The sequence below is a fragment of the Loxodonta africana genome, chromosome 10 (genome assembly GCF_030014295.1).
Source record: "Loxodonta africana isolate mLoxAfr1 chromosome 10, mLoxAfr1.hap2, whole genome shotgun sequence".
Classification (NCBI taxonomy): domain Eukaryota; kingdom Metazoa; phylum Chordata; class Mammalia; order Proboscidea; family Elephantidae; genus Loxodonta; species Loxodonta africana.
In genome coordinates this window covers 73582355-73603752 of record NC_087351.1, presented here as the reverse complement: position 1 = coordinate 73603752, position 21398 = coordinate 73582355, and the positions used below count along the sequence as shown (strand labels likewise).

The window sequence follows — 21398 nt, the reverse complement described above, 5'->3', positions numbered from 1 at the left end:
AAGCTAGGACCCATCTTTGCTGAAGTATATAGAGTTCTTGTTGATACAAGTGTTCTTTAAGTTAAAAGCAATAACTTTCTTGTGGGTTAATTAAAAAAAAAAAGAATCCGTTGGGAGAAATTTTCGCTTTCGTGTCCTGAGGATTGATGTGTTTCTTAGTCTTTGGCCTCTCTACCAATTAAATAAGGATGCCTGGCCAAAGCGTCGGAAACCCTGGTGGTGTAGTGGTTAAGTGCTACGGCTGCTAACCAAAAGGTCAGCAGTTTGAATCCGCCAGGCGCTCCTTGGAAACTTTGTGGGGGCAGTTCTACTCTGTCCTATAGGGCCACTATGAGTCAAAATCGACTCGACGGCACTGGGTTTGGCTTTTGGTGGCCAAAGTGTCACCACTGCCTGTAACCTTTGTCTCTTTAGAGTCTCTAATTTTTGCATGGATTCTTCCTCTCAGCCTACGCTGCTGAGGTCTGCCTCATGCCAAAGATTTTCCCATGACTGGTCATCTCAGAGCGCTTCATATTCTGCTTGTTTTGGAGTTGAAAACTTGCCCTGTACTTCCTATTCAAGTAATAGCTACTTGAAAGGCAGAAAGGAGTTACTCTGTGAATTTCCCATGACTCCTTGCACACATTTAGAGCAGACAAATACTGAGCTGGTTGGTTGTACTGAATCTGATACAGAGCCCTCTGTTCTATCTGGAGCTGGTCTTATCACTACCTCCTATATGTGTAAAGCCTCCAAATCAGCAATATGCTCCAATATAGACATATTTTCCCCTTTTATCTAATTAAAATTTGTCTTACAACAATTTAAGTCCTTTTATTACTCTATTTGTAGTACACTGTTTGCAAAAATGGCCAATATTATTCCCTGACCGGTGTCCATGCCCCTTTGTAATGTAGCTTTCCAGCTTCTCCCCTCAGAGGTAGAATCGATTTCCCTACACCTTGAATGTGGGCTAACCGTGTATCCTGCTTCGACCAATAAATTGCAGCAGAAGAGATATTGTAATGTTTCCATTTCCATGTGCCAAGGCCTCAAGAAAGGAGCCCTGGTGATACAGTGGTTAAGCTCGGCTGCTAACTGAAAGGTCAGCGGTTCTAACCCACCAACTGTTCCACGGCAGAAAGATGTGGCAGTCTGCTTCCATAAAGATTACAGCATTGGAAACCCTATGGGTCAGTTCTACCCTGTCCTATAGGGTCACTATGAGTTGGAATTGATTTGACAGCAATGGGTTTTTTTTTTTTTTTCAGGCCTCAAGAGGTCCTGTGAGCTTCTGCTCTCCGTCAGGACTCTACCCAGCTGCCGTGTGAACAAGCTGGAGCTAGCTGCTAAACGGCAAAGGATCATTTGGCCCAGTTAGCCCTGTCACTCCTGTTGCTCCAGGTGACAGCCATGTAACACCCAGAAGCAGAGCTCCTTAGTGGACCTGTAGCTGACCACAGATGGATGAGAGAACCCAGCAAAGACCAGAAGAATGTAGCTGGTCCCACCCTAAACTGCTGACCCACAGCGTCATAAGCTAAATAAATGGTGACTAAGTTTTGGGTTTGCTTGCTTTGTGGCCATAGTTAACTAACACATCACTCAAAATGTTCAGATTTTAAGAGTGTATGGCATCACGAATTTACACTTTTATACAAATTTGGAGCTCCAAAGTCATAGCAAAAAGAGATACTCTAGGGGAAAACAAAGCAAACAAACAAAATAAAACCAGAAAATAACCATAGCCAGGCTCATGGATAAACATCTCCACAAATGGGATATCTACTGGGATCCAGCACTGGAAGCAGCGAGAAGTCTCAGGGAGTTTGACCTCTGCAGAGTAAAGGGAATTAAAGAGTTCCACTGGGTACAGGGAACTAAAGCCCATTTACTGCTTGAAGCCAGGGTTTGGGTGGACTTGGAGGACACCCTCCCTTCTGCTAGCCTGTTAAGGGAGGCTTAAAAATAATCCTCAGGTATTACCAGTGCAATCAGGCACTCTCTTCCTCACCCCCTACCAACTTGCTGAAACCAACGGTCTAGTCTCAGTCCTCATTTTACTTAACTGAATTCGATAGAGGACTCTGCTAGACTTTCTTCTTTTCTGTGGGAGGACACAACACTTTCCTGGTTGGCCTCCCACGTCACTGGCCATTTCTTTTCTCAGTTCCCTTTTTGATGATTCTTCTCTTCTTCCCAAACTCTTAGAATTGAAGAGTCGTAGGATTCAGTCCTCGCTTTTCTCTATTCATAGTTACTCCTTTGGTGAGCTCATTCATGCTCATGGCTTTAAATATCATCTGTATCTTGACAACTTCCCACTTAAATCTCCAACTCAACTCTCCAAACTCCAGGCTCGTATAGCCAATGGCCTACTTAATATTGCCACTTGGATGTATAATAGAAATCTCAAACTCAAATGAGCTCCTGATCTCCCCCTGCTCTATTATCTGTAGGATTCATGAACTTGTATGCCTTCAACAGCACAACTTTGAAAATGGCAAAGCCAAAAGTGACAGAATTATAAGGAGAAATCAACGAATCAACAATCATACTGCAGATTACTGAGATCAAGTAAAAACACAGTGAGAATTGAATTTAATAATATTAAATAATGCAATAATATTTGAACAACATTTTACTAGATATGTAGAAGAAACGTCCTTCTATCCAACAGTAGATTCAAATGCTTTTTTAAAAAATCCAAACTGTTGACACAAAGGAAGTCTCAGTAAATGAGAAAGGCTATCATAAAGACCAGGTTCACTGACTACAGCGTAATTAAATTAGAAATCAACAATGAAAAGAAGTCAAAAACAACAAAAAAACTACAACATACGTTTGGAAACTTTGTATCTACTCGACAGCAACTCAAAACAACAGTGGGTACCTCACAGTTTAAAGAGAAATTCACAAAGGAAATGATAAAACATTTAGAAGTAAATGGCAAAGAAAGGATCTTAGATCACAATCTGTGGGAGCTGGTCCAGGAAAAAAAAAAGGATAATTTTTAGATAACTGGAAATCTTTGCATAAGGTCTGTATTTTAGATAATAGCACTGTATTAACGTTAAATTTCCTGATCTTGATAATTGTACTGTGTGGTGAATGAATGTCTTTGTGCTTTGGAAATTCATGCCAAAATATTTAGGGATAAAGGGGAATGAAATCTGAAACTTATTCTCAAATGGATCACATAATAATAATATCCATACAGAAATAAAGCAAACGTGACCAAATGTTACCCTCCAAAATGAGTGAATCTGGGTGAAGGGTAGACAGGAGTTCCTTACACTATTCTTCAAATTTTTGTTTGCTTGAAATTTTATCAAAATAAAAATTGAAAAAACAAAACAAAAAAACCTCACGAGGTACAGCTAAAACTAAAGAAGACTTGGTTTAAAATCTAAATTGCTCTGTTTTTAAAAAGGAGGGTGAGAACTGTTGCACAACTTGAATGTAATCAGTGTCACTGAATTGTACATGTAGAAATTGTTGAATTGGTGTATGTGTTGCTGCATATATTTACAACAACAACAACCACAACAAAAAGGATAGTGATTTTCCAGCCTTAATTTCCCATCTGAAGTTCCCTGTTTCACTGATTGGACAAAACAAAAACCTGTTGTGTGACAAAACCATGTATTCTGCAACTCAGGAAAAGTTGACCATGATGCCTGTTGTATATAAGACGGCATCTCGTGGTTCCTGCTCCACTCATTAGGGATTGCCTTGGGGATAAACATAGACCAGTGACTAAACAATGATGTCACACAATTGTTTTAAATAAATGAACCAAAAAGGCAACTGTGCTACATTCCAACTAGGTCATACAATCATAGTTAAGGAGCTTTGACCCTGGGATTTCTCTAAGCCTTTTATAATACTTTGTTTTGGCTCCTCTCTCCACGAACCATAATTCAAAACAGAGAAACCTGACCTCCTTTAAAATATTTCCTGAAAAATCTGCCTCTTAACTTCAGAAGAGTGTTGAAGTGTTAACACATTACTGAGAGATTGTTTCCAGACGTGCAGCAGTGTGTAGAAAGGCACTATGATAGGGGACAAGAGCAGGAATATGGTGAAACACTGTGGGATCTCCAAGGCGGAAGAGTGAGGGAGGAAGGAGCAAAGACAAGATTGAGGAGACGGGGGATCAACATGTCATTTTGAGAAGAGCCTTAAGAATAGGTTCGGGAAAAATCTACCATGAGATCTCCTGATTGTCAGATAAACCTACTGAATGAATAAAGAGTCAGTTTTAGACTGGGGGCCTCTGAAGTGTTGCACGGTGGAGGGTATTGCTAGCGATGGAGAGAAGAACACAAATCCTGCATGTGTGATGTCACTGCTTTCTCATTCAGTGAACCGCAGTGGGTGGGATGCGGAGAGCATGTGGATTATTTAGGGACTGTTATAGATTGAATTCTGTGCCTCCAAAAGATATGTTGAAGTCCTAACCCATGACCTTATTTGGAAATAGGGTCTTTGAGGATGCTATCAATTAATAAGAGGCCGTACTGGGGTGGGTGGGTCCTAATCCAAGCTGAGTGATGTCCTTATAAGAGAGAAGAGACAGAGATCCAGGCGGAGAAAAGATGGCCACGTGAAGATGCATCCACATGCCAAGGAATGCCTGGGGTTACCAGAAGCTGGGAGAAAGAGGAAAGGATCTTCCACTAGAGCCTTCAGAAAGAACATGGTCCTGCTGACAGTCTGAATTCAGACTTCTAGCCTCCAGAACTATCAGATAGTACATTTCTGTTCTTATAAGCCACCCAGTTTATGGTATTTTGTGACGGCAGCCCTTACCTATTTTGTAGCAGATTCCCTTTGGGGACCTCCTCTGGGACATTGTCCTCCCCAGCCCATCAGAGTCCCAGTCTTGTCCTGATTTACTTGCTAAACACATAGCAGCCTTTGAGTCAATGGCACTCACGGCACATGGACAGCCAAAAGCAGATCCAGCAGAAGCATCTGCCACTTCTAAAAGTTAGGTTTTCAATGAATTCTCCATCTCTCCTTTTGATGTCAAAGTCTATTTTAATTAAAAACCACTTCAGAAGACACGACAGGGGACCCATTTCAGAAGGATACATTTTGTTACTGGCAAGTGTCGAGGTTCAGGAACTACTGGCAAATTTCTAAGCCAGGAGGGTCCAGCCTTGGCTCCCATTTCACCTGATCAAACCCCTATCATACCTGCTTCCTCCAGAAAACCTTTCCAGACTGGATGGATCAGGCTGAGAACTCCTAATCTAGCAGACATCTGGGTGATTACCTCTTTCTAATCTTGCTCATCTACAGTTATCAGCTTTGAAGGAAAAAAAAAAATCTGGGCTGGATGAAAATAAAAAAATATCTCATATGAGCAATCAGTGAGGGCTCTAGTGGAATTTTTACAACCAGAGAAGGTTACTGCTAGAAGATATAAGTTTTCAAAAGTTTTCAATGAGCACAAAACTTTAAAAAATGGCCAAATAACAATAACAACAAGAAGAGCAGAATTCCTCACCTCTACCCTCCCCCAAGTGTGCCACTGAAGCCCATTTAGTGAAGACGATGAGGCTCAGAAAAATTAAGAGCCATACTCCAGGGAGTCCAGCTATTTGTGACAGTGCTGGGACCACAGCCCTTTCCCCCACAGAAATGTTTACTCATTGCTCTGGAAGTCACTGCATCACAAGAAAGGAATGGCAGGGACGGGTCTCAGCCTCCAGTAATTTTGAATGTAAGAAGGAAACTGTCAGAGTCAGTGTACACAAAAATTTTTTTCAAGCCCTCTGAGAATGGGCAGCCAGGCTTTGCAGCATCATTTGTATTAAAATGCAACAGGCCGTGCCTTGAGGATTTTAGGCCAACCGCCCCCAGCCCGGACACCTCCGTAACATGAGGTACAGGCTACAGAGACAGCGCAAGAAACCCAACACGAACGAGGCTAGAGATGCAGGATGTGTGTATTCTTAGGAACCCACAGACAGATCCCATGACAATGCCAGCCTTTTCTACTCTGGCCAGGGCTTAAATTAGGCGTGCCATCACAAATGCTTGGTTTGGCATGGGTTTTATTCGTTTATTTTTTTCCCAGGAAGAATAAGGAAAAAGGGAGAATGAAGTAGGCCACTCTCCACATAATGACATGGCTATATTTGGTTATATTTATATACTCTTTTAAAATTGCACAATTCACTCACATACTGCAAATTAAAGATAGTTTACAATAACTCTGAGAGAGAACAATAAGAACAATATTATCCTTAATCCACGAATGAGGAAAGTGAGGGCAGAGAGGTCGTGTGGTTTGCCCAAGACCACTCCATCAGTTGGTGACTGTGACCATCCATAGTGACTGAGGGAGGAACACACTGTTTTATTTTCCGTCAGACTCGACTGGATTCAGGCTCCATCCTCAGCGAATGTGTCCTAGACCCAAACACAGGAATTGTTCTAATTTGGAGGAGTGGAATATAGTGGTCTTTCCCAAAGTGTGGTGCCGTGAGTTGGAGAGAAGAAAGAAAACACAGACAGATGAGAACAGATATCATGGAATACCCTCTGATCTGTGTGCTCTTCAGAATTGTTTATAGATCATTTATATTCAAATATAGACAGATTCGCTTTTGGTACATAAATTCTGGCACCACAGATTTACATATCCATTGGAACCTATTTGCTGGTTGAAACTACTGAAGACTTTCAAGTCAGTTTATTTCACTCATGGAACAATGCTGAAAAACTTTGAAAATGAAGAGTGCACGTGGAAAGGAAAGATTTGTAGCAGTGCCAAAGCCATTCCCAGGAGTGAGAGGACTAACTTGGGAGCTGTCAGGAGAGATCAGCTCACCCAGTGAGAAGCGGGTTGAAGGGAGGGAGGGAGCTCTGTCTGTTAAGGACAAAGCTGGGCATGGAGGTCCAAGTTTTCAAGCTCGCCTCTTCCCAGGGAACCACCCATAAAGCCCCACACCCCTTTCCGTCTTGTTTAAAAGAAGCAGAACGCTACCTTTGGCACAAGAGTCCTATTTTCGGCTGCATTACTGGAGGCTGAAACACTGATGCTCGAAAGTACTTAGAGAGATTTTTCAGCTGCTTGTCTGAGCACTCCTGGAATTTCTTTAAAATGAAGAGGAGTGAGTAACTCTGAGTCTCATTTCTGCACAGAGGGCTAGGGCAAGGCCAAGGCACAACCTGCCAACAATGCAGAATTTGTAAAGCAAATCAAGGGAACAAGCTATTACTTTTTAGATCAAAACCTGCTGAAGATTAACAGGGTTAATCCCAGGGTTGTTCACATGCCTGTTTCAACTATACCAGTAGCTTCAGGAAATAGCCAGGTGGAGCAGCCCACAAGAAAGCTAGCATCATCCACAAAGGATGCTATGGCTCAGGCAGAACCAAACTTGGTTAAAAATGATTTTCAGATAAGGAGTCACTTCCCACTCAGAGAGAGTTTTCTCACCACCACAGAAAGCAATCCTGGGAACTTCTGGTTCTTACAATAGGCACGAATATCAAAGGACAAACAAGGGCTTTGGAAACATGGAATTCCTTTTTTTTTTTATGACCTATAATAGAAACCCCTGGCAACATTCCTGAGGAGTGCACACTGCCTGGTGTGCATGAAGCTGGAAATCTGTCTTCGATGAGGAGCTGACTAGCGCATCGGCTGTGGGCCAATCATTTAATTTGGAATTGGTAACTCACAGTCAAAGCCATGATTACTGTGATTCAACAGAAGTGAGCCTGCCTGGGCATGGGACCCAAGGGTTATAATTTTAAGGATTTATTCCTTGGGAGTGGAGGTAAAATGATTATGGAAGTAAAGCATCCAAGATTTGAATGCCTTCAAGCAGTGAGTTTTACCAGGGCCCCCACATCTTTCAACAAGCCCTTTGGCTTTCCAGTGGGCCCGAGCAGTCTCTGAATGGTGCAAATAGGTAATGCACTCAGCTGGCAACTGAAAGGTTGGGAGTTCGAATTTACCCAGACGTACCTCAGAAGAATGACCTGGTGATCTACTTCCAAAAAATGAACTACTGAAAGCCCCATGGAGCATAGTTAGTTCTACTCTGACACTCATGAGCTTGTTGTGAGTCAAACTGACTCGATGGCAAGTAGTTTTGGGGAAGTACCCCAGCTTGGCTCAGAGGTATAGAAGCAGGACTTGGGTGATTCAGCTGCTTATCCAGGCCATATAAGGTGAGAACTGGCAGAAATCTAAGTAATGATGTTTTTGTTCACCATTGTCTCACCAGAGCAATTGTGTAGAAACATTTATGTTCTCGTCCTATGCTTAAAATGGGTTTCCATTGCTCCAGACTAAAAGCCCAGACCCTCAACAGCACTTATACATCCCAATGTGATCCAGCCCTGCCTACCACTCCGGATCCTCGCTTCCCTCATTCCCTTTAATCAGCCACTTTATTTCAGTTCCTCCAATGACCAAGCTCTTTCTCTCTGAAGCACTCTTTTACCCCTCTTTACCTTTTTTTTTTTTTTACCTTTTAATTCCTATTTTTCTTTCAAAGCTCAGTTTAAATGTCACTTCCTCTGAGAAGCATTCCCTGAATCTTCCCCCCCCACACCCCCATTACCCGTTGCCATAGACTAGATTGAAACTCACAGCGACCCTATAGGACAGAATAGAACTGCCCCACAGGGTTTCCAATGCTGTAATCTTTACAGAAGCAGACTGCCACATCTTTTTCCTGCAGAGTGGCTGGTGGGTTTGAACTTCTGACTTTTTGGTTAGTGCCGAGTGCTTAACCATTGCACCTTCAAGGCGCCTTCCAAAAAAAAAAAAAAAAAACCCCATTAGGTCAGATAAATTCTCTTGTTATCTTCTTGCAGGCCTTTCTATTCTTTTTCTGCAGGGCCTTTATCACGGTTGATAATAACGTACTTATTTGTTTGCTTATTGGATTAAAGCCAGTCTCTCACAAAATCATTTTAGAAAAAGAAAAGAAAAAACAGTTGCCATCCAGTTGATTCCAGGTCATGGTGGCCCCATGTGTGCAGAGTATAACTGCTCCATAGGGTTTTCATGGTTGTGGCTTTTTGGAAACAGATCGTAGGCCTTTCTTCCAAAATACCTCTGGGTGGGTTCAAACCATCAAACTTTCAGTTAGTAATCAAGCACTTAACCATTTGTGCCACCCAGGGATAGGCAGCATCTATCTGTTTCACTTACCATTGTATCTCTGATGGCTACCATAATGCCTGGCACATGGCAGGCACATTATACTTCTGAATGAGTGAATGGATGGTCTCAGTGATCTCATAAGGATAATGTAAAATAGAAGAGAGCAACCTTTCTAGAAATCCAAAACCCTGCTCTGATCTATACTTGCAGGCCTTATTTGGTCAATGGCCAGTGACCAAACAATTAGACAAACAACTCCTTTAGGAAGAATGTTAACCCTCTTAATAAAATAAACTCATTCTTCTCGCTAAATTTGATCATTCAGAACACAGGGGGTATTTGACAAGAGAAGAACCCCCACACTGTCCCAGTCTTTTTCCTTAAGAATAGACCATGGCTTGAACACACTCTACCACTGGCCCCATCTCTGGGGAGTGGACAGGCCAAAGCAAGAGAGTGTTGTGGAGGCTGATCTGCTTGTGGGATCCAACACAAGTAGATACTTAAGACATATGCTGACACTGGGATTATGTCTCCTCAGTGTACTGGAGGCAAATCCTCCTGCTTTAAAAAATAAAGCACTCATACAGAACCAAGAATGTCACTGAGTCAATAGCTCTAACCCTTTCTCAGTCTGCCTAAGAGGCCCTGGGTCAAATTTACCTCCCCCACATGACAGAGCTAAGGACAACAGGTTAGAGATTACCATCTCAGTCAACCCAACTGGCATTGGTCAAGTACCTACTGTGTGTAGTAGGAGCTTGGGAAATAACAGAACGTGCAGAACACAGAAGGCTACTGACCTGTCTGTGTTGACAGGGAAGAGTAAAACAGAGAATAATTCCAGGATTACATAAAAACAAAAGCATAGTGGTATAGTAGACACTGTTCCTGAGTAGTGAATTTCTTCTGCATTAAGCAAGAGATCCTTATGGGCTGGACTAAATCAGAAAGTCTTCCTGGAGGAGGTAAGTTTGAGCTTTGAAGAAAAAGAAATTCTTTTGGATTATAAAAGAGCTGAGCTGTATCTTGCCCACGGTAAGTACATTGCCTGGAGATGAGAGACTGTGTTAGAGGAGTTGTGATCTGGAATGTCTCCACTTAACCATTTTGGGAAAAATAAGTCCCTCTGTAGCATCTTTAACATGCTGTCCACCATCTGTGTGATGGGAGTGAAGCTTTGTTCTTTTCAACTGGGTGTTTGGATGTGATACAGTCCCAGTGCCTCTCTGATTCTCTCACTAATCCAGGCTCCAACTGGTAATCACTTTGTTCTACTAGCTGAAACTGGACCAAAAAAAAAAAAAAATCTTATAATTTGTACTGTGTACTTTTGCTTACACTTATCTTTTTTAGTGTCTGAATTAATCTCCATGCAGACACAAGCAAGTCCCAGAGATTTGTAAACAGCTATGTCCACGAAGCTACTGTTCACCTAGTAAAGATGCAAAAATAAAAGACACAGAGCATAACACAGCAGCAATTATTTCCCACAAGCAATCAGTGACTGGAAGTAAAACTAAAGCATCTTCAGCTATAACAGCATCTCTTTCAAGGCAAGCTGTTTCCCCAGGGAAGCTGTGCAGCTTTGAGGAAAGGCAGGACAATAAAAGATCAAGGATGTCTTTCCAGGCTGCAAACTGAGCAGCTGACGCCTTGAAGTTTGGTCTGCTTTTGACCTCTTTAAAAGCCAGGATAGCTGCACAGTGGCCACATTACATTTTCTATAAGCTGGCTGAGCGACATTTTTCTTAAGTCACAAATCTCAAGTGTTTGTAGAGAACAGGCAGAGAGGAACGCCCTGAAGACCAGGGCCCTGTCTCAGCGGGTGTCACTCAAGCCTGTCATCCCCTGAGCGGTTTTCTGCATTTCTCTTCCGCCTTTCCCCGTCTGCTGTACTCTGGAAGTCACGGTCCGTGCTCCCTTCACCTCCCGTGGTTTCTGCACCTTCATTTCCAAAGGTCAGTGAAGATAGTAATGGAGCTGTGCAAACGGGCAACTCCGGGAGCCTGGTTATCCTCCTCTCATTTCCCCCGAAGTGTCTCACAGTTAGACCTTCGAACTGATTCCAGCAACACTGAAGTCAGAGCTAAAGTTAAAGACAAACCGGATTTGGTTTCAGAGGTGGTTACTTGTTATTTTCACCTCCAGATAGGAGACTTCTTCTTCCCAGAAGATAAAATAATTGAGAAGAAGTAGCCTTCGGTGAGTGACTCTGCAAACAGGTGGGTAAGCTCTGGTTGAGTGAGGGAGAAGTCCTCCTTGTGAGCACGACCACCATCTCCTGCAAGCAGAGCCTGGAGAAATTTGGCCTGTCTGTTGTGGTTTTCCCGGTGAGGGAAAGAATGTCCGGGGAACTCTATTAATGACCATTACCAGCGGACCTTGGGTTGGGCTTCTCAAACTTTAATATGGATGCAAATTATCTGGTGATCTCGGTAAAATATGGATTTCCTTTCCATAGGTCTGAGACAGAACCCGCATTTCTATCAGGTTCCTGGTGATGTTGCTAATGCTGGTCCCATGCACACTTTGATTCAGCAAGAGGTTAGGATTCTATTTACCGCCTCTCTACCCCTAGCTGGGAGCCCTGGTGGCGAAGTGGTTAAGAGGTACAGCTGCTAACCAAAGGCATGGCAGTTCTAATCCACCAGCTGATCCTTGGAAACCCTTTGGGGCAGTTTTTCGAATTGGCTGTATGGCAATGGTTTGGTTGGTTACCCCCAGCTGGGCTATGTCATTTCATCAAAACAACGTGGCAGGAGCGAGGGCCAATTAGTGACCTCTGGAATCATCCATCGTTAGAGCAGTTTCTTGCAGTTACATTAATGTCTCCTCCCTGTAGTTTCCCATCGTGCATGAAGCTCATTTGCAACAAGATACAGCAGGCAAGCAGGCAAAGGGGCTTTGGCTCTTTTCCCCCCTGCAAGGTGATGTTCGAATAGGAAGTTTTATGGGATGGTGATGGCCTTGATGATTCTGATGGGGGGGGGGCAGCGGGGCTGGGGGGGCCAGGGTGGTGGGGGTGGGGTGAGATACTTGGCCATATCTTGGTCTTTCTTTTTCTTCCCCCAGGCTTGTGGGAGGATGAGGAGAAAGCTGGGAGAAAATAACTAGGCAGAGTTTTGCAGAGGAGGGGCATTAGTTTTCACTTCCTCTGCTACGAAATATCCCACACCTTTTACAAGTATTTATAGGACAATTTCCCTTTTCAGAGTGCCCCAGTGTGGGGGGTGGCAAAGAAGATGGGTGGAGGGAGGAAGAAGTGGTGCTTCCTGCGTGTGAGAATTGGAAGGTTTTCCCTGAGGGCTCATTTCAGGTGGGGGCCCCTCACCCGTAAGAGGAGTTGGGCTAGACTGAGAATGTTAAACTAGAGGTGCATAGTTTATACCATTAACTCTCTGCACTTGTAAGCAATGTTTGGGGAGTGTGCAGATTTTTCTAGAGAGAGAGTGCATAGATTCCAACAGATTCTTAGGAGGACCATGTTTACAAAAGGTTCTTCAACACTATTTCCAGTCAGGACCATCCTCAAGTCCCACCACAGGTGATATTTGGAACGCTAGGCTTTTAGAAGCAGCAGACATCAGGTTCAGGCAAAGGGTTTAGGGGGACCAGGGCAGCCACTTAAAATCATTTTCTTCCAGAGATAGAAGGAACTCAGCTGTCAACACCCCCATTTTGCAGACAGAAAGCTGAGGTACAGTCAATCTCTGTGACTCCCCCTAAACCACCGAGTTAGACACTGAGCCTAGACTAGACCCTAAACTTCCTGACACAGAAAGCAGGTCCTCACTGGGGGAAAGTCCCTTGAACGTGGCAGTGGCTAGCTCTGGATGTGCGAGACATTTGTGGTCACAGCGCTGGGAGCCCAGCTGGTGATTTCCAGCTTGCTGAACGTCAAAATCGAGGCCGCTTCTCACAGAAGCCTCACTGGTCAGACCAAACCAAGCCATCAACCTGTCAAGCAGGCGAAGGAAGCCTCCGGGTGCCCGCCCCTGCCTGCGCGGGACACTTGACTCCGGAAAGCTCCGCCCACGCGTCAGGGCAGGGCCGCCGCCTCCGCCCTGCAACCAGTGTGGGGCCTGATCAGCGTCTGTAGCCTTTGCCCAACTCTGCTGCCGCCTCGGTTTTTTCACGGTGTTGGATGGAACCAGCTTGGCAGCCTGCCTGGGCTGAGTGTGACTGTCGGTGTTCCAGGTCAGCCTTTGACCCTAGCGGTGGATTAGGCAGAACTCAGCGTAACTCTAAGACATTGTCTCCTCTCTAGTCTTTTTGGGTCTCCCTCCACTTGTTTTTCTATTTTTCTACACAGCTGTCATCCCCTGACCTTAGCTCCTCTCTAGATCCAATCAGTGGTTATGTTTGTTGCTCTGCAGAATCCTGTTTTGCAGGAACAAAAGTGAACCCCAGTCCTGAGTGTCTGCTGTTTGTTGTCCCCCCCCCCCCCCATTCCTCCATTCACAAGTATCAGAGCACTTTCTGTCTGGGCTTTGAACACAACCTACTAGCATGGCCTCTATCCTCAGGAGCCGACAGTCCCCTGAGGAAGTGAAAGTGATGTTTAACCTGTGATTCAAGGCGGGCATAGGAGTTTGCTAGGTGAAGTGAGGGGCTAAGGAGAGGGGTGAACATGGTAGGCAGAGGAACAAAGGCTGGTGAGAGACAGCGTGGCACTTTGGTAAGACCTCAGAGAAGGCTGGGTAGCTGGTGCAGGTAAAGAGACGGGGCAAGTAGCATGCGATGAGCTGGGAAGAGGAAGGAGGGGACTTGTAGCCAAAGAAAGGACTATAGACTTCCTATCAAGACTTTGGAGGACTTTAAACATGGCAAGGAAAGTGAGGCCCCTGGGTGGTGCAAGGAACCCTGGCCACTCAGTGGTTGAAAGCTCGGCTGCTAATCAAAAGGTCAGCCCTTGGAGTCCACCAGCTGATGCTTGGAAACCGTATGGGGCAGTTCTGCTCTCTCCTACAGGGTCGCTGAGTTGGAGTTGACGACAACGGGTTTGGTTCTTTGGTTTGGGTGGTGCAAGCAGTTTGCTTTTGACTAGTAACCTAAAGGTTGGCATTTTGAATCCACCTAGTGGCACAGTGGAAGAAAGGCCTGGCGATTTGTTTCTATAAAGCCAAAATCCTATGAAGCAGTTGTACTCTGTAACGCATAGGATCACCGTGAGCCAGAATCAACTCAATGGCAATAAGAAACATGGAAGTGACCAATCAAATTTGCTTTCTTAGGTGGGGGTGGAGGCAGAACCCCTGTAAGTTCCAACACAGGGGCAGCAGCATTGTTACAGGCACCAGCATTTTCAAGGCCAGGAGCCAATGTTCTCCCCGTCAGGGCTCAGATTACCCAGTTTTCTTCTACTTACCCTTCCTTGCTGCTGCCTTATCTTTTTCCCTGGCCCTACTATGACTTCTTTGGCCTTCCACATTCCACCACTGGCTCTTGCCTAGCTTTTAGGTGTGATATTAGGTTGACCGATACAGCCACCCTTATTTTCAAGCATTCATTTTTTTCATTGATTTAATACATATGTATTAAGTGATTACTAAGGAGTCTTTGTGGTGCATGGTTAAGTGCTCGGCTGCTAACTGAAAGGTGCACGTTCGAATCCACCCAGCAGCTCTGCAGGTAAAGGGCCTAGCGACTGATTCCATAAAAGTTAAAGCCAAGAATACCCTATGGGGGAGTTCTACTCTGTCATGTGGGGTTGCTATGAGTCAGAATCGACTTGAGGGCACCCAACAACAACAACAATGTGCCAGGTGATGTGCTAGTCACTGGGGATATAAGGGGGAAGAAGATTCACATGTGCCTGATTTCGAAGAGCTTAGAATTTGTCCAGTGGTCCCCAAACTTGCCTACCTATTAGAATCATCTTAAAGTTTAAAAAAAAAATACAGCCACATGAGCCTAACCTCAGACCAACGGAATTGGAACCTTTGGGGCTAAGTTCCCAGGAAGCCTTATTATTAAAACTTTCCCATAGGTAATTCTGTTGTGCAGCCAGGACCACTGATCCTTAGAGGTTTGATGAGCTGGAATTTCATTGGTGGCTATTTCTCTGCATAGTTGATGAGGGGAGCAAACCTTCCTTTAGCCACCCTGGCTCTTGACAATAAGACAATCTGATAAATCACTAGAGAGGAAGATAGGAAACAAGCTCAGTCCAACAGAGCTACAAGCTTGAGACCTGCTCACTTGCCTTCAAAGAAGCAAAAGGGGCAGCTTGGGATAGACAGTAGACTAGTATTAATGGGATGGTGATTTGGGCTGTGTCTGCCTAGAAGTTCACTCTTTCTGAACCTAAATTATACAAATAATCCAGTTAGAAAGCCAGAGACTAGCTCTCTGGCTTGTTGACACAAATACACCTTCTTTCTCAGTACCATCTTGATTACTATGATCAAGAACTAGGGATGGTGGCACTGGTCAGTTTCAAATGGTGGCTTTGATGAGTAACTGATAAAAAGTTACCATCAAGCATGTTATCCAGAAGTCCATAAATAAAGTCTGAGTGCTGGGGAGAACTGAAGCAAAAGGGATCTGTTAGCTCACTGTCCCCAGAACTTGCCCCCATATGCCTACAGCCACCTTCTGAGAGAGCCCAGGAAGAGGCGGTCTGTCAGATCAAGCCTGAACTCTCACACCCTGGAGGACAGGTCTTCACAGGGTTTGAGAGGATTACGTTTTCAGTTCCAGTCAACTGTCTGTCTCTTGGTGAAGACAGCTCACAAGATATCAAATTGTTAAGGATTTATTTGTTGGGAGCTAACTATGGGCCAGGCACTGTGAAACCTCAAACGTGAATATATTTACAATTCACCTGGGAAGATAGGGCACTGACACCCAGAGAAAGGTAAAGGGGTGAGTCCATTGTCATAGGACGGTGGATGGATTAAAAACTCCCTGGCTCACATTGACTCAGCTCATCTTTCAAGGTCCTTGTCCTCCTGAATCATCAGTGAACGTGGACTTGCTTTCATAGTCATCAGGTCTGAATGTGAGTCACTGAGGTCTAAACTGGTGTTTAAATGTAACAGCATAGAGGTGAGTGAGACGCAGAGACAGAGAGATTGAGAAATTTAGCAGTCTCTCTTAAGTTGGGTACAAACCCAGGAGCTGACCTGAAATGACCCATCTCTCCAACTCTGTTCACTATTTGACTAGCTTCGTTTGGCTGTGGGGAATCTAAGGCAAAACGAATTCAATGTCTCAAAGCTGTTTCAGGGATAGTGGTAACCTCAGGAGGAGGCCAGATATTGGCCAGTGGGAAGCCAGAAAGCAGGAATGCCCCACCTAGAGTTGAGGCACCTGAGGGTCCAAGGCCTGAAGAAGCAGCTGGAGCCCCACTGCCTTTTCCCAAAACTCTTCCAGCTGCCTAGGGACACACTGAGGCAGCATCTTGACCTTCAGTACAGGATGGCCCTCATACGCAACAGCCACCTGACCACATGACCAACTGCTGAGCCTCTGCAAGCTTCTCAGACCATGACTGGCTCTGCAGGTAAGAGACTGATGTCATGTTGAGGCAGGTGCAAACTGTGCCACCCCAGAGTGTAGAGATTTCTACCTAGTTTTGTGGTTGTTGTAAACTCCAGCCTAGAGAATTAGGAGCTATGGACTGATTTGCTATATCAAAAGCCTGAAAATCTTTCCAAAAGACCCTGGTAGAACCTGGGGCCTAGAGGTCTCCCTTCTGATCCTGTTTTCCTCTACCTCTGGGGTGGGGGGAGCTGCCATGGAGCACCTCCTCCCTTGCCCGCACCCCCACCCCAGTCCCTTCCAGAAGAGCTGGTGTGTGGATGGTGGGTGTTTCCTCCCTTGAAGAGGAGAGGGTGAGGCCCTGGGCATGCTTCCTGAAGCCACAAGGAGAGGGGAGGCTGCTGATTCACTACTAGCTGCTTCCTGGAATTGCCGTGCTGGGCTGGCTGATGAATGATTTTTCCAAGGTGATCCCGAGCCATTACAACATTCCTGCTCTACCCCAATCAGGCCTTCCTGTAAGTCAAACCATAAAGTTACTCAAGCCACGCGTTCCTGAGCAGTCAAGCACATGAGATTCCAGACATAATGTTTCTAACGTGTCTTTATTTCCCTCTTGGGACCTGGGATCCAGTCGCCTCCACTGCTTCTGTACTTTCTTATCCAGCCTGGGTGGGCCCAGGATGCTGACCTCAGGGCTCTGCCTTCTCTGAGCTCTGGTCAAGGCCTTTGGAACCCGGCCATGCATTTGCCTGGCTGGCACCGGAGTCATGTGGAAGCGGATGGGCGACTCCAAGTCAGCCAGAAGTGACGGACTTCCCTGATTCCCCAGCTGAGGAAGGAGCAGAGACCTTCACTTTGTCCCTGCATTTCACAAAGATGCATTCTCTGGCCCTGCCCAGCCCTCCAGCTGGCCTGAGACAGGAAGCTCCTTGGTCTATATGCACTCAGTCTTGTTTTGTGTGTGTGTGTGTGTGTGTGTGTGTGTGTTTTCTCAGAAATAAGGTACTGGTTTGGAAGTGCCCCCTGCTTGACTCTGGTGTCTGCTTCTCTCTGAGATAAAGGAGAAATAAAGAAGAACCCAAGTCTCTCTGCTGCTTTGTAAGTGCAGCAACGTTCATTTGGAATGGGATTTCTGATGGGAGGCAGCTGGATGTGCGGGGAAGAGGCGAGGAGAAACTCTGGAGTTTTCCTGTTTTGCCTCATAGACAGACTGAGGTGGGAAACATAAAAAATAAAAATCCTTGGTTCCACTTTTCTTATCCTTTCCCCCACTGAGCAGAGGGCAAATGGAAAGCTAATGAGTGGGAGCACCTGGGGAATAAAACAGATGGAACCAAGACATAGAGGCCTGCTCTTAGAAGCAGTGACTAAACCCCATACCCCCTCTAGGAAGAACTGGTATATGGTTCCTCCTTCCATGAATTATGGTTTATGGAGCCTTTCAATGGGGAAATTCTGGATGAACTAAAGGTCTCTACCTTTAAATTTAATTCCTCAGTTACACTAAATATAACTAAAATTTGCACTGAGTTAAGAGTTTATAACAATCTTGCGAGGTGGGTATTATTACTGTTATGATAGTTTAACAAATGAAGGGAGCAAGACTTGGGAGGGGTTAGCAACTGGCCCGGGGTGAATGCAAAGTCAAGTTTCAAATTTGTGTTTCCTGACTCCAAAGTCCATATTCCTTCAGAGTCCACAATATACACTCAGCAGGTGCTGTTGACAGGCCCCTGAAAGCAAGTAGACAAATCTGAGCCTCAGGAAGTGAGTCCCTGGAATCCCACTTAGGCTGCTATATTCTGAGAAGATGTAGACCAAATGAAGAAGTCTGTTGTACCTGTGGCTCTACCTCAGGTTTTGTATACAGTAAGCACACAGTGGTCCTCACCAGGCTTAGCTCAGCGCTGCAGCATAGGAGATGCACAATGAACAGCACAGTCCTCTTCAGAAACCACTGTTGGCCACATCTTATGCAATCAGGGTAAGTTGCAAGTGCTTTCTTAATTCACCTCCCCCCCCACCCCGCCCCGCCACTCCTCATTACAGACCCATTTTCTCAAAGCTTAATCCAAGATATCATTTCTGTTTTCAGTTATGTGTCTTAACCTCTAAGAACAACCATTCCTTAATGCCCCCAGTTTTTCCTGCTGAACTCTGTGCCTCAAGATCATGTAGTAGCTAGGAATGGAGGCTAGAGCCTATACTGCTGAGCCATCCTTCCTCCTCCATCCTCTTTCACATTCCTAAAACTCTGAATTTGTTCTCCATCCTTGTCCTTAAGAGGAGATTGAACCTCTCCCCAACCTCAGAGGGCTAAGTCATAGTATGTCTAATGCTTAGACTCTATGCCACTGCACAATGGAGCCAACTGGAGAGCTTTAAAAATCCCACCAAACCCAACTGGGATTCCAGGGCACCCTCAGGAAGTGTTGCTTGGCTTCTATTTCCCAAGTCAAGGGATTGGCTTTAGGCATGGGCATGTGACTCTAAACTGGCCAGTGGGATATGAGGGTGTGAGGTTCTTGGGAAATTTCTGGGAAGATTTTTCACACTTTGAAAAAGAGCCACAATTTAAGTATATTCCCTTTTTCTATCTCTGGATACTGTTGTCTACATGTACATCAACATGAAGGAACTTAGCTTAATTTCAGTGATCTGTGGACATTATCTCATTTGATCCTCATACTACCGTAGGATGAAGTTAATATCATGATTTTTATTATTATCTCCATTTTAGAGACAAGGAAACTAAGGCTCACAGAAGATTAAATGTTTTTCCTCAATAATAGCAGCTAGTAGTAGGAGCTGAGCCAGGGTGAAACTAGCTCTTGCCGTCTTAGCTCCAAAGACCATGATTTTCTCACTATTTTCAGGGGTGTCCTGGTAAGCTGGATCTCAAAGAAAAGAAAAGCCTTGATTTGTAGTATGTACCAATTTCCATGGTATAAATACTCTTATCATGGCCAATTTCAAGCTACTGTCATAAGCCCACTGAACACTGAGTTGGGAAGAGATATTTAGAATTGGTTCTTGTGAGCCAGCTCCAACAAACCACCAGAAAATGGGGCAAGTGCTTAAACCTAGCATTTGATTCTAAATACCATGTTCCTCTTCCCCCTCCAGAAAAAAAAAAAAAAAACTCCCCAGAACATATCTTTACACTGGAGTTCTGCATTGTTAGGAAGGAGGAATAGCTATTGTTTCTAGAAGGCAGAATAAACGTGATGATGAGCAACAAACCATTAGGGGTGAATCCCTGAGGTTTCGTAAAGCCTCTGGGATACAAAGGTTGTAGTCCTCATGCAAACAGGCGTCCTAGGGGACATTGAGCCAAGAAAGCCTTGATTATTTGCTTGGTCTCTTTGCCTTCTGAGCAGCTGTGCATTTCTGTACACAACTGCTGAGCCCCTGGCCATGATGAGCACAAATTCCTGACTGTGTGGCACAGTGAAAGCAATAAGGGCCTCAGCATGTAGCCATTGGAAACATTATGGGGAGCCCACTCCAGGCCTGCCCCAGTGGGCCAGGGAAGCACACAATTAAGTCCATCCCAGATGGTGGCATAATAGCCTCTCAGGGTTGGAAGGGATGTCTGTGGTTATCTAGTCTCACCTATTCATCATACCCACCAATGGTTGTACAGACTATGTTTGAAGATGTCCAACCAAACCAAACCAAAAACCAAACCCGTTACTGTCAAATTAATTCTGACTCATGGTGACCCTATGTGTGCAGAGTAGAACTGCTCCATAGGGTTTTCAAGGCAGTGATCTTTCAGAAGCAGATCACCAGACCTTTCTTCCAAGGTGCCTGTGGGTAGACACGAACTGTCAACTTTTCAGTTAGTAGCCGAGTGCTTAACCATTTGTGCCACCCAGGGTCTTTAAAGATGTCCAGTGATGGCAAACTTCTTCCCTTTCTAGGAAATCCATTATACTTTTGGGCACCTTTGTAAAGAAGTTCATTTTTATGTTCAAACAAACTCTGCAGCCCCTGTTGCAGCCTGACATGGTCCTAATTTTAATCCTGGGAGCCATATGTTATCAGAATAGCCCCTATCCACATGGAAGGCCTATCAGTCAGGACAGACAAGGTAATGCTGCAGTAACAAATAATCCCATAATCTCAGCAGCATTAAATACCAGTGATAAACAACAACAACATTTTCTTGCTCATGAAAGATGTCCATCAAGGGTTGGCTGGGGTCTCTGTTCCTGTTAATCACCCAGGAACCCAGGCTGTCAGAGCCCAGCTGCCATCTCTCATCATTGCCATTCATTGGGGAAAGAGCGTCTCAGCAATACTAAAATGTCCTGGCTTGGAAGGATTGTACATCACTTCTGCTCTTCACTCACCCATAACTGTCCAAGTGGCTCTTACTATGTGTTCAGGAGGTGGAGAGCTGAATATATTTGGTGAGCAGCATATTTCAAAGTCGTATAACAATCTCGTCTTTTATTCTCAGATTAACCTCCAGTTTACCTCCTCACTTGCTGTGTTATATGCTTTTTGCTCGCTTCATTAACTGGTTCACTCTCCCTGAATATGATCTAGCTTTGTATCTCTCAGTGAAGATGACTAGAACTGAGTCGAGTTTTCCAGGCACTGTCTAACCATGGCAAAGCTGAGTAGGGTGATCATCCCCCTCATCTGAGACACCACACTTCTAACTCTAGGGCCTAAGGTCGCATTTATGTATTTGTCTGTCTGTCTGTCTGTCTATCTACCTACCTACCTATCTATGTAGCCAGTGTACTCTGTTATATATTTGCTACACTGT

The 21398-nt window shown here is 44.7% G+C and overlaps 1 long non-coding RNA gene across 1 annotated transcript in view; it reads left to right on the top strand.

Annotated features, from left to right (window-relative positions):
* LOC135232608 (uncharacterized) overlaps window positions 1-14084 on the top strand; it is a 92372-nt gene extending 78288 nt beyond the window's left edge. The window contains exon 2 of the long non-coding RNA XR_010323171.1: window positions 1254-14084. This is a non-coding gene — a long non-coding RNA (uncharacterized LOC135232608). The remainder of the gene's footprint in view (window positions 1-1253) is intronic.
* Window positions 14085-21398: the final 7314 nt, after the last annotated feature.